This window comes from Condylura cristata, unplaced genomic scaffold, assembly GCF_000260355.1.
Source record: "Condylura cristata isolate star-nosed mole 26May11 unplaced genomic scaffold, ConCri1.0 scaffold00011, whole genome shotgun sequence".
NCBI lineage: Eukaryota > Metazoa > Chordata > Mammalia > Eulipotyphla > Talpidae > Condylura > Condylura cristata.
This window is the reverse complement of record NW_004567112.1, coordinates 55,872,069-55,888,337: the sequence shown is the minus strand read 5'-3', so window position 1 is coordinate 55,888,337 and position 16,269 is coordinate 55,872,069. Positions and strand designations below refer to the sequence as shown.

Sequence of the window (16,269 nt, the reverse complement as noted above, 5' to 3'; positions counted from 1 at the left end):
ACCAGAGAGGTCATGAACTGCTGTTCGGGAAGTCGGGTTCTGCAAGAAGCTGCAATGTTTGGTTCCTGAAATCTTGTAAGCATGGGGCCAGCGGTGCAGTCTGTGAAGACGTCAGTGAATGACATCCGGAATGAGCTCCACCCCTAATGGAGGGGCGTGCCGCTGGATCTGGAGGCAGAGCTGGGCTGCCATGCTGGCTTAGACTGAACACGTGTGCTCTTTTGCTCTTGCTTTTCTGCCCTTAACTTGCATCCTGGCATCTCAACTGAGAGTATTGCTGGTAGGAAGTATGGATCAATTAACCTCCCTCTCCTCCTCTTCGCCTCCTTCTCTCTCTCTCCCTTCCATTCTCCTTCTCTCTCTCTCCTGCCCCCTTCTCATTCCCCTTGTAAGTAAAGCTTTTTAAAAATCTTCCTCTGTGTGCCTGCTTTTGGGTCTGGCCACTAATTCTTATGGGCACAAAGGAGGACACACAACTCAGATGGCAGGGATTGCTCTGTTATTCATCTCCTTATTTATTTATTCATTAATTTATTTATATTAATATGAACTTACACACATTGATTTTATACTTTGGGTTATTGGATTATATGTTATTTTATTGCTCAAATAGTTGCAGCTTTAATCACCCAGAAGTCTTTCATTGACTCCTGTGTCCCTTTCACAAAGACCCATCATTGTGGATTCTTTAAGCCACTTTCTTACTTTCTGGGACTAGAAGATTCTCCATGTTCATTCTGTATTGTCCACAGCTCACACTAGATTCAGCTATTCTCCAAGGAACTCTGGTTCCTTCTATCAAATAATTGCTTTAGTAACCAATACCGGGGAGTGAGGTGTGTTCATTGTCGGGGGGTTAGTGCTTTTAGGCTCTCTTAAGTGATAAAACAGAAATGTGCCCATTAATCCATGTATAGGCACAAGCAACCCATGTATAAGCATATGCAGTTGGTTTTTCTCTCCAAATTCATAAACCAAAAATGTAATCTCTGCAATATGATGATAGTAGCAAGCTGTGTCTTTGGTGGTGGTGGTGGGGGGGGTTTGACTAATTCAAATTCCTGAGACTGGGGCACTCATAAATGGAGTCAGTGCCTTTATAAAGGAGATACCCAAGTCCTGTCTTGTCCCTGTCCACCATGTGAGTTTACAGCGAGAAGACTGCTGTTTCTGAGAAGATGCACTCTCACCAGACACCAGGTCAGCCCGTGCCTTGATCTTGTACTTCAGGCCTACAGAATTGTAAGGAATTGCTGTTTGTTTTTCATAAGTGCCCATTCTATAGTACAGCAGCCAAAATGTGTGCACAGACTAAAAATGTGTTTGTATATATGTGCATGTAGGTCCACACATATTTGGTCAAACACCAGTCTCTATATAAAATATGGATATGGAACAACTATATCTATACTACATCTATATGAAGCTAAATTTCAGTGATGTCTCCAATTCTAACCCATTGCAATATGGATCATTTTACCCTCCCTCCCTTGTTTAGCTGTAACATCCTGAAGTACAAGCCCTGACAGTTGCATTTTCTCTTTTTGTAATGCAAGTGTCTGACTTCAACCTTGATTTTGAGAATTTTACTTCAAAGATGGGTATCTCAAATAAACACATGCCAGTCATGGAACTTTATAGATAAAGAGCCAGGCTTCCTCTGAAGTTCCTTGTTTCAGAGATCTTGGTTGATATCAATAACTGGTCACTTGTTTTTTCTCTCCCCACACTTAAAATCCCCTTCTACTGCTTTATTCACTCATAACGAGTGAGTCTGAAAAACCCCAGATCCCCAACCTCAACCCCAATAAAAGCAGAACTCCAGACCATGTGCTCTCTTTTTCTCTATCCAGGTCTTCACTGTGTGGTCCCAGCAGTCCTGTGTGATTTCCAGATCTTACAGGTGCTGAACTTTTTTTTCCCCAAAGTTTTTTTCCTGATAGGCTTGCTGAAGAGCATCTTGCTATCAAAATCGGAACTGTGAGGGTTATCCCTGTCACAACCCTGGTTGTTGATAGGCTGAGACTGACACAAAATACATTATAGCCTTCTGCTACAACAGCAAGAAACCTGATTCCCACCATCACCCATCCATTTGTTTCATTGTTCGATTCTACCATATGTGTAGAATTATTTCAGAATTGATAACCCATAACTCCATGGGGAACAGTCTTATCAATTAGACAACAATATATGTATATATATAATATCCTTTTGTCTTTATTCTTATAAACTCCTCTCCATTCTAAAGTTACTTAGATCAATAACTGTTCTCCCCCACCCTCTTCAATGAAATAATGTTACACATTTGTAATGCAATTAGAGTCTTCTGGAACACATATTCTGGATGATGCTGGGATCATCCAACTTTTTTTTTTCTTTTTTCTGAATCAGAGCTCCTGGTGTGTGAACAGCTCTCTGTAGCCTAGGTGTTGTTGACAACAGTGAACAACAGCTGTTCTCTCCTTTCACTGTCTGAAGTAGTAGCAATGGGGGCTAACAAGAGGCTAAACAAAAAACTTAAAAGGAAAAACTGAGAAATGAGATCTGTATAGGGGGTTTTGTAAAGTTCTGACATATTCCTAGGGATCGAAAACATCTGTGCAAGTGCTGGGCTATGCACATGCTCAGAACAGATCTGACAAAAACGGAATCTCTCACTTCTTGCTTAACTTGAGGTTCTCTGCCCATAAGAAGTATAAGTTAAGGCAGTCATGTGAACTGCATGCCTGAGCACTGAAGACATGCTTTCACAGAAACCCTCAGCACAGGTCAGAGGACTCAATTGGCTCAAGGCATTTAAGGAAATATCTTCCCGATCATTAGTTGACCATTATGAAATCCCAAGAGCCTACTAAGAAAATAACTAAAAATATATAGTAAAGGAAACACCAAGGACACTAAAGCAGTATGCCAGAAAATATCATACAAAAGAAGGCAGTCAGGGAGGGGCAGAGGAACAATTGAAAAAATCAATAGCAAAGTAACAGCTGTAACTCCAACCCTATTAAGAATTATGTTGACTATAAATAGGTTAAAGACTTTAATCAAAAGTCAGAGATTGGCAGAGCAGATTATTTTTTAAGCATCAACTGGAGGAGACTGCCTAACCCTGCAGGCAATGTCCGTTAGCCCTGGCACCTGGCTGCTTGACACAGCCACCAGCTCACTGTGGGTTCCCAGTCAACAGTGGCTCCAGCATGTGCCAGGCCAGCTTTGATGGTGACCATGTCCCTCAGGCCGTCTTCCCTGAGGCTACCTTTGGGGCACCCCTGGCACCCCTGATGGGGGCTAGGGCAAGTGAGGAGATCAGGTGAGACGCTAAGCTGGTATAGTGGGAAATCTGCACCCACATATTGCTTATGGTCTGTCTGCTGTGAGTGAATTTTCAGCCCCAGGACATACCTGGAGGAGTCCGGGGAGCCAGGCCTGTCTGAGGAGCAGCCTCAGCACAGTGAAGTCAGGGGTCCAGGAGGGCGATAGGGAGCTCCAGACTGAACGTCCCATTCTCGTGGCAGCAGTGAAGGCCTGCTTACAGCTGAGCTGTCTTTGTTCATCTCACTAAAAAAAGGCAGCTAGAAATGAAATGTGAAGGTGGTTTCTTTAGGGTATTGACACTAACCCCCCTCCCTCAACTAGATTGCTATTTGTCTGACTAAAGCACACTTTAAAGATTCAATCCCTTCAACCCCTGTATCTACTTTATTGGCATTTAGTGATGACAGGTGGCCCCAATAGTGGTGGTCATGGGCCAGAAGGACTCCTATGTGGGACATGAGGCCCAGAGTAAGAGTGTCATTCTGAGTTAGAAATATCTCATCGAGCATAGCATTGTCACTAACTGGGATGGTGGAGATGTGACTTGACAACTTCTATGAGCTGTGTGTGATCCCTGAGTTGATAACCACGGTCCCCCTGAACATCAAGGTCAACAGTGATAAGATGACCCAGATGATGTCCAAGACCTTCATGTGGCCATGTAGGCTGTCTTCTCCTGTATACCTCTGGCCGAACCACTGGCATCAGAATAAATTCCAATGATAGGGTCACCCACACAGGGCCCATCTTTGAAGGATATGCCCTCATCAACTTCATCATGTGTCTGGATCTGGCTAGCCCAGGACTGACATGAAGGTCCTCACTAAGTGTGGCTATAGCTCTACCACCACAGTTCAAGAGGAAACTGTAAGTGACCTAGAGGAACTCTGCTTGGTCGTCCTGAACTTTGAGTTAGAGATGGCCACTGTGGTTCTAGCTCCTCCCTGAAAAAGAGCTATGAGCTCCAGATGGTCAGGTCATCTCCATCAGCAATGAGCAGTTCTGCTGGTCCCAGGCTCACTTCCAACCTTCCTTCTGGGCATGAAATCCTGTGAATCCATGGAACTACCTTCATCTCTGTCATGAATTACGATATTGATGGTTATAGAGAACTCTGTATCAACACAGTGCTGTCCGGTGGGACCACCATGTACCCCAGCTCTGCCAACAGAATGGAGGAGCTCAATGCCCTGACTCGCATTGTGATGAAGATCACACTGAGAGCAAATATTCCTGTGGATCTGTGGCTCCTTTCTGGCCTCACTTCCTGCCTTAAAGCAGATATATATTAGTCAGCAGGAATAAGATAAATTCAGTCCTTCTTCCACCAAATAATTCTAGTTAGACTGTTACTTAGTTGCATTACATACCTTCTTGAGAAAATGTAACTTGGCAAAAAACAAGGGATGAAATGGTCATGGCTTTGTTTGGTTTTGTTTTGTTTTTGTTTTGGCTCTTGAGTGAGGATTTAAAAACTGGAACAGTGAAGGTGACAACAGTAGTTTGGAGTAAGCATCTCCCAAGCTCTACAAATTGGATGATGACTTGATTGTATATTGTTTTTTAAAATAGTCATTCCAAAGTCATATCCCTGATGCATTGCTACAGGAAGTCCCTTGCCTATCCAAAAACCTTCCCACTTTTTCCTAAGAGGGTCAGTCCTTGCCTAAGTCCACACAGGGGAAGGTAATAACACAGCTTTTGTGTAATTATGTAATCAAAATATTTTTAATCAAATTTAATACTTGCTATTTTGTTTTATTTTGGATGGTCAACCATCTTGGTCCCTTTTGTCCCCCCCCAACTTGAGATGTATTAAGGCATTTGGACTCCCTGGGAAGAATGAGGTGCTGACATAGTTAGGACTTACTATGCACTGACTTGAGACTAGTTCAATGACGTACACATTTTAAAGGAAAAAATATATATATAAAGCATGATCTAAAGTGTGCTGTTTACAAAAGACACACCTTAGATTTAAATATAAAAGTTAAAAGTAAAAGTGTTAGGGAGGAAGGTTGTCCTGAACGAACTCTACAGGTACAGGTTTTGTGGACTCCACTCCCACTCCAGACACTGAAACTACAAATCCCAGCAATACGAAAGGGGGGATGGCTAGGACCCGATAGTGGAGATAAGCAACAATTTTGGGTTTTTGGATATAAAAATGGACATGTTTGGCCCTCCCTGGTGGCGCAGCGGGTTAAAGCACAGCACTGAGAATCTAAAGCCGCTTCCTCATGAGTTCTATTCCCGCCTGCCCCGGAGGTGACCACATGGCGTGGCAGACCTCTCCTGACCCGCCCGCTGCTCCCCTCAGCAGTGTACTTCGTCGATCTGCCTGTTCTGCTCCCCACTCTGTCTCTGGTGAATCCTCTCACCCTCCACATCTCTGGCCTGTACCCCAGTTCTGTATGAATAAATAAATAAATCTTTAAAAAAAAGATGGACATGTTTTACTGAGGGTCTCTCTCTCTTGACCTCATGGCTGGCAGCTAGTTGTTTGGCTCTTCATTAGTTTTCAGCGTGCTATTGGGGTTCCATGTTAGTGGAACTGGTAGGATGCATTAGTTAACTTGTATCTCTCTCTTTCCCTGGGTTGTTCCTTTCCTTTTTGTCTTATAAACAATGGGTTCATTCTTGACCTTTTTGGTATGTCTGCAATGCAGTTGACTCTCAAGCACATGGGTGAGGTCCACAGACAGGCAATCCAATTCACGTTGGGTTGCCCTATTAATATCAAGATTGTAACATATATATATATATATATATATATATATATATCTTGCATATTGTGGACATAAGCGGGTTGGAGTAGCCATACCAATATATATAAAGTATTGTTTAAGGCAAAACTTATTACTAAAGCATGAAGAAAGGACACTTTACAGTGATAAAAGTGTCTGCCCATCAGAATGTCCATTATAAACATGTATACATATACCAACAGAATCACAAAAAAGCATAAACTAAAAAGTGACAGAAAATGATGGAGAAAGAAAGAATTCAAATATAATAGAAGAACTAAAATTCCCAAGTTTGAATAAGAAATAGAAAGAGTCAGGAAATCAACAAAAATAGAAGACTTAAGCAACACTATAAATACACCAGACTTAACATATATCAATAGAACACTCCACCCAACAACAGCAGAACATACTATACATTTTTCTCAAATTTCATAGAATATTATCCTGCATAGACATATGGGTAACCAAAAAATGTAATGCAATTTAAAAGACTGAAATTATGGATTGTATGTCCTCTGACTGCAATGGAATGAAGCTAAAAAGCAGTAAGAGAAGGAATACTGGAAATTCAAAAATATCTAGAAATTAAACAATATATTCCTAAATAATGAATGGATTTTAAAAAGTAATCAAAAGGGAAAATAGAAAATACTTCACAATGAATGAAAATGAATCACCACATTCCAAAACTTGTGGGATATAACTCATGTAGTATTAGGAAGAAATGTTATTGCTATAAATGCTTATATAATAAAAAAGAAAGATCTCAAATTTATATATTAAGAAAGTAGAAAAGGAAGAGTGAACTAACTAAACCAAAGCAAGGAAATGGTAACAAAGAATAGAGCAGATATAAATGAAATAATAGAACAATGCTGATAATAGAGAAACAAAACGTTATTACTTTAAATAAGAAAACACAATTGCCAAACCTTTAAGTAAACTTATTCCCTCCAAAAAGAAAAGACTGAAATTATTTTTAAAAAATCAGAAATGAAATAGGTAACATGAAATTACATTAAAAAATAGAAAATGAAAATTTGTTACCAAATTTTTAGACATAAAAAGTAATAAATTAATAAGCAATTTTATGCCAACAAACTAGATACCTAGATGAAATAGAGGTGAACACAATTGAAATGGATTCAAGAAGAAATAGAAATAGAAAATCATTATGAATTCATTATGAAATTATTACCCTCAAAGAAAATCCAAAACTCAGATAACATCACTAGTGGATTTTATCAAACATTTGAAGATGAATTATTACCAATTCTCAATACACTCTTCAAAAAAAGTGAATTGGCAGCAACACTTCACAGATTCTTCAATGAGATGATTATTACCCTGATTCCAAAACCCAACAAAAATACCATAATAAAAGAATACACAGGTAAATACTCCTTACACATATAGAAAAAAAAAATACTAGCAAATAAAACCCAGAACACATAAAAAGCTTACATCTCACAAGCCAGCTTTTTTCCAAGAGTATAATATTGGTATAACATTGAAAAATGTATCTGCACAAAATACCACATTAAATAGAATAAAGGGCAAGACCCACATGGTTATCTCAAAAGAAATAGAGTAAGCATTTGACTTACATATTTTTGTGGGGAAAATAATCAACAAACTAGGAGTAGAAGGGAACTTCTTTAACCTTCCAAAGAGAATACATGAAAAAAATTGCAACATCACGCTCAATGGTACAAGACAGGCAAAATACAATTTGTTTTCACCACTTTTAGTCAACATTGGACTGGAGGTTCTCGTCAGGGTAGATTAGAAAGGTAGAAATAAAAAGATCTCTATTTGCAGGTAACATAACAAACGTGTGTAGAAAATCCTGAGGAATCCACAAGAAAACTATTAAAACTAGCACATGAGCTCAGCAAGATGTTTGAAGAGAAAAAATTAATAGACAAAAATCTATTGCTTTTCTATATTGTTATAATGATTTGAAAATTAAATGAAGGAAAAGTTCCATTTACAATAGCATCAAAAAATACATAGGAAAAAATAATAACAAATGGTTAAGTGTTGGTCACTGTAAAGTGCAACATCACTGAAAATCATTAAAGAAGATCTGAAGAGGCCCTCCCGGGTGGCGCAGCGGGTTAAAGCACTGCACTGAGAAGCTAAAGCCACTTCCGCATAAGTTCGATTCCCGCCTGCCCTGGAGGTGACCACATGGTGTGGCAGACCTCTCCTGACCTGCCCACTACTCCCCTCAGCAGTGTACTTCGTTGATCTGCCCGTTCAGCATGTTCCCCACTCTGTCTCTGGTGAAGCCTCTCACCGCCCCTGAGCCTCTAGCCTGTGCCCCAGTTCTGTATGCACAAATAAATAAATCCTTAAAAAAAAAAAAAGAAGATCTGAAGAACTGGCATCTCACATTTATAACAATGCTAAAATGCACTACTTTTCAAATGGACATACAGAGTTGATGCAATTCCTTAAAAAATATCACAGCTTTTAAAATTTGGTTTTACTTTTATACAGAAATTAATGACTAATCTTCAAATTCATACACACATTTAAGGAACACAAAACAGCCAAAAAATCTCGATATAAAAAAATAAAGTTGGAAGTCTCATCTTCTTGATTTTAGAACTTACTACAAAGCTATAGTTATTAGGACAGTATAGTATAGGCAAAGGCTAGACAAGCAGATCAATGAAATGGAGCTGAGTCCAGAAGTAGGGCTCATAGTCAGTCAATTGATTTTCTGAAGAAATGTCAAGATCATTTAATGGCAAGCAATTTTTTCAACAACTAATGTTGTTATAACTAAATACACAAACACAAAATATGAGTTTAGATTCTTACCTGAAATAGTACACAAAAGTTAACTCAAAATTAATCACAGACCTAAATATAACAGTTGAAGCTAGTTAAGTCTTAGAAAGAAAAAAAGGAAATATTTCATGATCTTGAATTAGACCATGGTTTTTTAGATGTGACATCTAAAGCACAATGACAAAAAATAGACAAATCAGATTTCACTGAGAATTAAATCTTTCGGGCTTCAAGGGACATCATCAAGACAGTAAATAAAAAAGCATGTAGGATAGGAGAAAATATTTACAAATCTTAATCATATATCTGATAACAGACTGACACCTAAAATATATAAAGTACTCCTTCAACTCAAAAGACAAATCTAATTTAATCATGAGCAAGGATCTGAACAGACATTTCTGCAAAGGAGACACGTGATGAGATGTTTAACATCATTAGCACTGAGGAAGCACAAATCAAACCCACAATGCCATACAACTTCACATGGCTAGGAGGGTTAGAGCTTAGTAGTCAGAAAACAAGTGTTGGCAAGTATGTGGCAAAATGATGATTCAGCTGGTTTGGAAAACAGACCGGAAGTTTCTCAAAATGTAACATGACTTACTATAGGCACCAGCAATTCCACTCCTAGGTATCTACAAAAATCGAAATATTTTCCACCTCAAAATTTGTTTATTAGCAGCCTCATACATAAAAACCCTAAAGAGAGAGAGCTACCCCAGTGTCCTTCAACTGATGAATAAAACAAACGCACTCTGCCCACTCAATGGAATGTTATGACCATAAATATCTCCTAATGACATTCCAGTTCACATCAGGCCACATACCCTACGGTGATCCCAGTAAGCCATCCCATGTCACCTGGGGATGATATACAGTCTATAACCTCACACGAAACCAAAATTATTTCTGGATGCATTTCTCAGAACATATCACTGTCACTAAGAGATGCTTGACTATATATATATGTATAGACCTTGAAAAAATGGTAAGTGGGGGAAAAACACATAAAGCATGACACCTTTTATGAAATGTCCAGAATAGGCAAGTTTATGGAGACAGAGAGTACATTAATACTTAAAAGGGGTGGGGGCAGGAGGGAATGGAAGGTGATTGCTAATGGTTTTGGTGCTTCTTTTTGGCATGATGAAAATGTTCTGGAATTAGTGGTGGTGGTTATGCAACTCTGTGAATATACTTTAAAAATTTGAGTTGTATACCTTTTAAAGGGCAAATTATATGGTATGTGAATCATACCCCAATAAGAGGTTCTTTTTAAATGCCTAAATTCCATGTGCTTTTTAAAAAATGTATTTTCTTGGAAGCTGGCTAGAGCCCAGTGGGAGTTGCTAGCTTTTGACTCATCTCTCCTCTTCTTCCCTTTGCCTCTTCAGGCCAGAAGGAATGACCTTCCAAATAATCCTTTCAAGGTGCCTAAGCAATCCCCAGCCTGTCATCCCACTCGGCAGCCTTAGCGATCCTCTACACTGTCCTTGAGCAGTCCCTGTCCCCTGCAGCCAGCACACCCAGGTCTGAGGAGTTAGCCTGGGCATCAGGAAGCAAAGGGAGCCATGTCCTGGCTCTGCTTCCCAGTACCCAGTGCTCTGTCCACCTGGGAGCTGGGTGCCCAGAGCGGCCAAACCCAAGGTCTGTTTCCCAGCTCAAACACCTTCCATCCACAGACTTGTCACACCACAGAACTCTTGGATGCCAGGGACTTTTTCTTTTTTAAGACTTATTTATTTATGCTTACAGAACTGGGGTACAGACCAGAGGTGTGGGAGGGGCACGGTGAGAGGATTCACTAGAGACAGAGAGGGGAGCAGAACAGGCAGATTGGTGAAGTACACTGCTGAGGGGAGCAGCGGGCAGGCCAGAAGAGGTCCGCCATGCCAGGAGTGCTGCAATGTCTTCGGAGAGCTTCATAAAGCGGTAATTTAACCCATTGTGCCACCCGGGAGAGCCCCCAAAAAGGATTTGTTTCTAAAGACATCTAAGTGTCCACATTTCCCAAATCCCCTGTTTCGCCCACTCAATGGCCTTAGCGTGTGTCTGTTGCCATACGCAACAGGGGCCAGCTCTGGTCATGAAATGGGCCAAGTTGCTGAAAAGAGCCATCTGCCAACTCCTCTGAGCTCAAGGTGCGTGGAAGCCCTGGACAAAGCCACTCCCTGGAGGTGGACCTGGTCTTGGGGTCTGGGGCCTGGCCCAAAGCTGCTGAAGACTCTGGACAGTCCCATAGGCCCTGCTGCCCTCTCTGGGCTTGTTTCCTCTCTGTATATCACAAGGGCAGTCTGAGTGCAGGTTCCCACGAAATCAGAGCCCAAGAGGAGGATTTGATTCAACGAAGGCAGGGAAATGCTTGGAGGAAGCATGGTGGGTGAGAGAGGTGACAGTGAGACAGGAGGGAGCTTGGGGTCTTAGGAGTACTCGGGGATAGCATGGGGAGCCTGCTCCAGGGCCAGCGCCTCCCGCCCCTTTCTCCATTTAAACTCACATGAAGATCTAAGACCAAAAGCTCAAAATCCCTGATGCAGAGTTCTTGCTCCAGAAATAGATATGATAGTTATAAAAGACACATATTTAGAGGCCACTCCAGCATCGCCAAGCAGGAAGTCTGTGTTCTCTTTATTTCCAACCCCACCTTGCTAATGGGTTTGGTGCTTCTTTTTGGCATGATGAAAATGTTCTGGAATTAGTGGCAGTGGTTATGCAACTCTGTGAATCTACTAAACTTACAGAGCTGCTATTAGTATCACAGGAGGTGCCTCTATGTGTGTGTGTGTGTGTGTAATTGCTGTCTCCCTCCCTGGAGCAAATGCATGAGCAGGGAGGCCTTGGGCCACTTCCCCAGAGCTAATGGAGTTGCTTCCAGCACACGGGCCGAAGCTTTAATCATCCACACTTTCAAGTGGAAGGCAGAGCTCCCTAGACTCCGCGCGGGCCATCATCTTCCACCTGGGCGTGTAGAGCAGAGCTGACGAGTGAGAGAGTTTGTTTTTTCCTCATAGGCAGATCCCACACAGGCGAAGATCACCTCCAGGTTGGGGAGGGGGAACATGGCAGAGAAACAACAGACAAGGCGATGAAATCAAGTCACCTCCCAAAACCATAGCTCCTGTAGACCTTGTGGGGAGGGTTGTTTCCCAGTTCCAGATAACTCTGGGGTGCATCTGGCAAAGTTCAAGGCCACCTCTCAGCTCAACCAGAGGTCCATCGTGTATGCCACCAGTTTCTGAGCTCCAATCTTCACCACAGAACCTTGCTGAAGTGAAAGGGGATCTGGAGGATAAATGTGAGTCTGGATGACACCAGGCCAGGGGCTGACCCTATCTGCCTGGCACCCCCACTCCCAGACTGTCTTTAAGAGGGCACTGAATAGCATGCTTGAGAGGTCTTCTCCTTGCCCCACTTTCAAACTTGTGCTGAAGTGGCTTTAGCTTTGTTAGTGCTGTGCTTCAACCTGCTGCGCCACCAGGGAGGGCCCTCTTGCCATGTGTTTTAATTTGCTGTATAAAGTCATTCTAAGTAAAGAAAAATGGAAGCCTTCAGAGATTTGTCCATGTTTTACCATCCATCTTTATAGTGTTCACTGTCAGCTTAAATGCAAATATAAAAGCTTGCAACTCACATGTAAAATCACCAAAATTTCCATAACTCATACATATGTTGTTTTTTTTTTCTCATCGAGACAGTGCAAACACGTCACAAAACCAACTCAGCTGTTTTAAGTTCCCTTCTTGACATGGGTACATTCTCTAACACTCTCAACTTCAGCTTACGCTCAAGGTGAGCTCATCTCCTTGTCCTGGATCATTTCAGCTTGGATAGTCGAAGGGTGGAGGTGATACCATTGAGAAGGGGTGTCGGGGGCTCCTTGTGTGTTTCTTATATCCCTGCCTATGAATCTGACCCTACCAGAAAGCGTGACCTCCTGGGTGGGGCTGCTCCCCCCGACTGCTCCATGTGACCGACTCTCCTTGTTCTCGCTAGCTCCCCACTTGACTCTCCAAGCCCCTGCACTCGTGACACTTCAGGAAGATAGATGAAAATGGGGCTGCGTGAATAGTCCCATATCGCCTCTGTGGTCTGAGAACTTCACTTAGAGAGCACAAGTTGAAAGGGAAAGCTACTAAGAGCTTTAAGATGGTCACAGGTGAGCTGAGCCAAGCACCGGCCCCTGAGCACCTGGCTTGCATCAGGTGCAGGCACCCAACTGCCAAGCTGTGCCCTGCTCTCCCCTTGCTTTCTCCCTCGGTTCACTCCAAAATTCAGCTGGACACCTCCTGGTGTCTCAGGGCCTTGTCTTGCAAGGAAGAGAAGGACAGCTACCCAGGCTTTCTGTTGATGGGTCTGGCTCTCTCATTCAACACCAGCGTCTCGGGGGCAGAGCTGGGGCTGTCCTGTAGCACCGCCCCCAGTCCTGAGCCTAGCACAGTTTGAGTAACTAAGATGGGACAGGAGGCTCCAAGTTCCAAAGGCACAAATAAAACAACTTCTTCCTTCAGGCTAACTTGCAGGCTCCCCGAGGTGTGGGGGTCATGTCGATGTACAAGCTGAGGCCAAGTGTGTGAGATTTGTCTGAGGCAGCCTAGTACCAGGGACACATGACAGCCACTCCTTGAGCCCCACAGGGCCCAGACCCACAGAAGCCCAAGTGCTGTGCTTGACAAGGGCTGGCAGCCATGGCCCGTGGGGCTTGGCTCCCCAGGCTCCCCCATGGCCCTGAGGCCGCCCACTTGGGAGCAGCCATCTGTCCCTGAATCAGCTGCCCTGCTTGTCCTGCTCAATTGATTTTCAATTGACCTCCACTTTCCACTTTACACTTCAAAGCCTCTGGGGCCTTAGCCTCTCTGAGCAAGTCTTAGCTTGTAGGGAGGGACAGCTGGGTACTGGGGTCACAGGGCACAGCCCCGTCCTCGTCCTCACCTCCCAAAGGAAGTCCTTAGGCCTTCAACCTTCACCACTCAGATCACGACTTCTCTCCCTTTCCTTCTTTTTAAATACACACATAGCATGATGTGATTATCAGGGGCATTTTGCTCTTTCAACTTTTCATTTTGAAAATAATCTCAAACTTACAAGGAAATTCCAAAAGGACAATGAACTTTCCATTTATCCTGAGATTCGATTTTTTTTTTTTTTTTAAAGACTAAGTTTAAAGACTAAGAAAGAGAGAGGAGAGGCAAAGACGCTCGGATAGGTACAAGTGGGCAGGAAGAGCTGCTCGGAAAGGGACAGGTTTGAGGGAAAGAGACCTGCATGGTCAACTGTTATTATTAACAAGACAAAGACATTCTCTTGTTGGAACACAGCAAAATTGTCAAAATTTAAAAAACTGAACAGTGATGCAATTGTTAGTCTGTATTCAAAAGTCACCCATTGATTCAGAAGTTGTTCCTGAGAATATGGATATTTTTCCCAATACGGGATCCAACTCCAGTCCATGCTTTTCACTTACTTACCATGTCCCTTCTTTTTTCTTTTTTCTTTTAAGATTTTCATTTTTTTTTAAGATTTTTATTTTTTTTTAAGATTTTTATTTTTTTTTTATTTGTGCATACAGAACTGGGGTACAGGCCAGAGGCTCAGGGGCGGCGAGAGGCTTCACCAGAGACAGAGCAGGGAGCAGAACAGGCAGATCGATGAAGTACACTGCTGAGGGGAGCAGTGGGTGGGTCAGGAGAGGTCTGCCACGCCATGTGGTCACCTCCGGGACAGGCGGGAATTGAACTAATGAGGAAGCGGCTTTAGATTCTCAGTGCTGTGCTTTAACCCGCTGTGCCACCAGGGAGGGCCCACCATGTCCCTTCTTAATGAAGATTAAGAACATTCCCAGAGGGCCCTCCCTGGTGGTGTAACAGGTTAAAGTGCAGCACTGCAAACTGGCTGCAGCTGCTTCGGGGCAGGTTACATCCCTGCCCAGGAGGTGACCCACATGGGCTCTCCTGACCCGCCCGCTGCTCCCCTGAGCAGTGTACTTCGTCAGTCGGCCAGTTCTGCTCCCCATTTTATCTCTGGTGAATCCTCTCACCGCCCCTGCACCTCTGGCTGTAACCCAGAGGTGTAAAATTCATCTTACTCTGGAAAAAAACTACGAGCCCAGAGGTGGCTTGTAATCTATATGCATAAATAACTAAACCTAAACAAAAAGGAACATTCTCAGAGATAGAAGAATAAGACACAGCTCTGTCATTCTGGCCAGCCCCATTTCCTGTGATGCCCAGGCTGTCTTCAAATGTGTGTAACCACAGTCTCATTCACACACACCCACACCCTAGTACAGGAGGGTTCCTTGACATCCACATGCCAGGCCCGTGGCCACCACTTCTCCACCAGGAGACTCCATGGGGCGACATAGCTACTAGCTGCCCCTCTGGTGGTTGCATGGTCCCTTGGTAGACTAGCTGTACTTCGGGGTTTTCTCCAGAGTAAGACAAATTTTGCAGGAGGCCTGTAAAGCAATGGCACTGACTAATTAAGTCACAAGCCCTTGGGACATGTCCGGCCCCTGCAGGGCCTGTGAAGGGCAGCAGGACTCTCATGGTGATACAGACAAGTTACCAGCTGGGCCAAGTGGGGTGTGGATTGGCCTCAGTGCATCTGGGTATGGCAGAGGTGCACATTTGCATCAACATACACAAACACCAAGCCCAGGCCCCGCCACTCCACCCAGGGGCAGGAGTCCTAGGCCACCTTTCCCCATGTGACAGGCCCACGTCCCACCCAAGGTCACCAACACGTAGAGGCTCCAGCACTTTGCTTGGCTCTGCTGGGGCATTTCTTAATGATAACCCTGTGATGACTGATTTGTTTCTAAGTCTGTGCAATTCTAGTAGGTGGGTCTGCATCAGATTTTGCAGACAATTATCACTTGTAGTTGTGTTAGAACATGGATGTTCTACTCGCCTGTCTTTCCTGTCCTTTTTTTTTTTTTTTTAAGATTAATCTATTGATTTATACAGAATCAGAGGGTACAGGCCAGAGGTACAGGGGCGGTGAGATGCTTCACCAGAGACAGAGTGGGGAGCAGAACAGGCAGATCAACAAAGTACACTGCTGAGGGGACCAGTGGGCGGGTCAGGAGAGGTCTGCCACACCATGTGGGTCACTTCCGGGGCCGGGGATCGAACTGGCACTGAAGCTGCTGCTGCTAGCTTGCAGTGCTGGATCTTAATCCATTGCACCAGCAGGGAGGGCCCGTCTCCTGTCCTTATTTTTTCTCTTTTGTGCACTTTGTGTTCCAAACACAAATAATACAATTTCTAATGTGTTGTTTGAACTTGATCATATTGATACATATTTGTCAGTATTACTTTTCCCAACTCTGCTTTGAGACACCAGCATGTAGATGAGAAGCCATCTGAGATGGAGGGATTGCTTCCTGCAGGTGCAA

At 43.2% G+C, this 16,269-nt stretch overlaps 1 pseudogene; it reads left to right on the top strand.

Moving 5' to 3' along the window:
• The first annotated feature begins 3,746 nt into the window (after positions 1-3,746).
• LOC101624249 lies at positions 3,747-4,610 on the top strand (annotated as a pseudogene).
• The last annotated feature ends 11,659 nt before the right edge of the window (positions 4,611-16,269 follow it).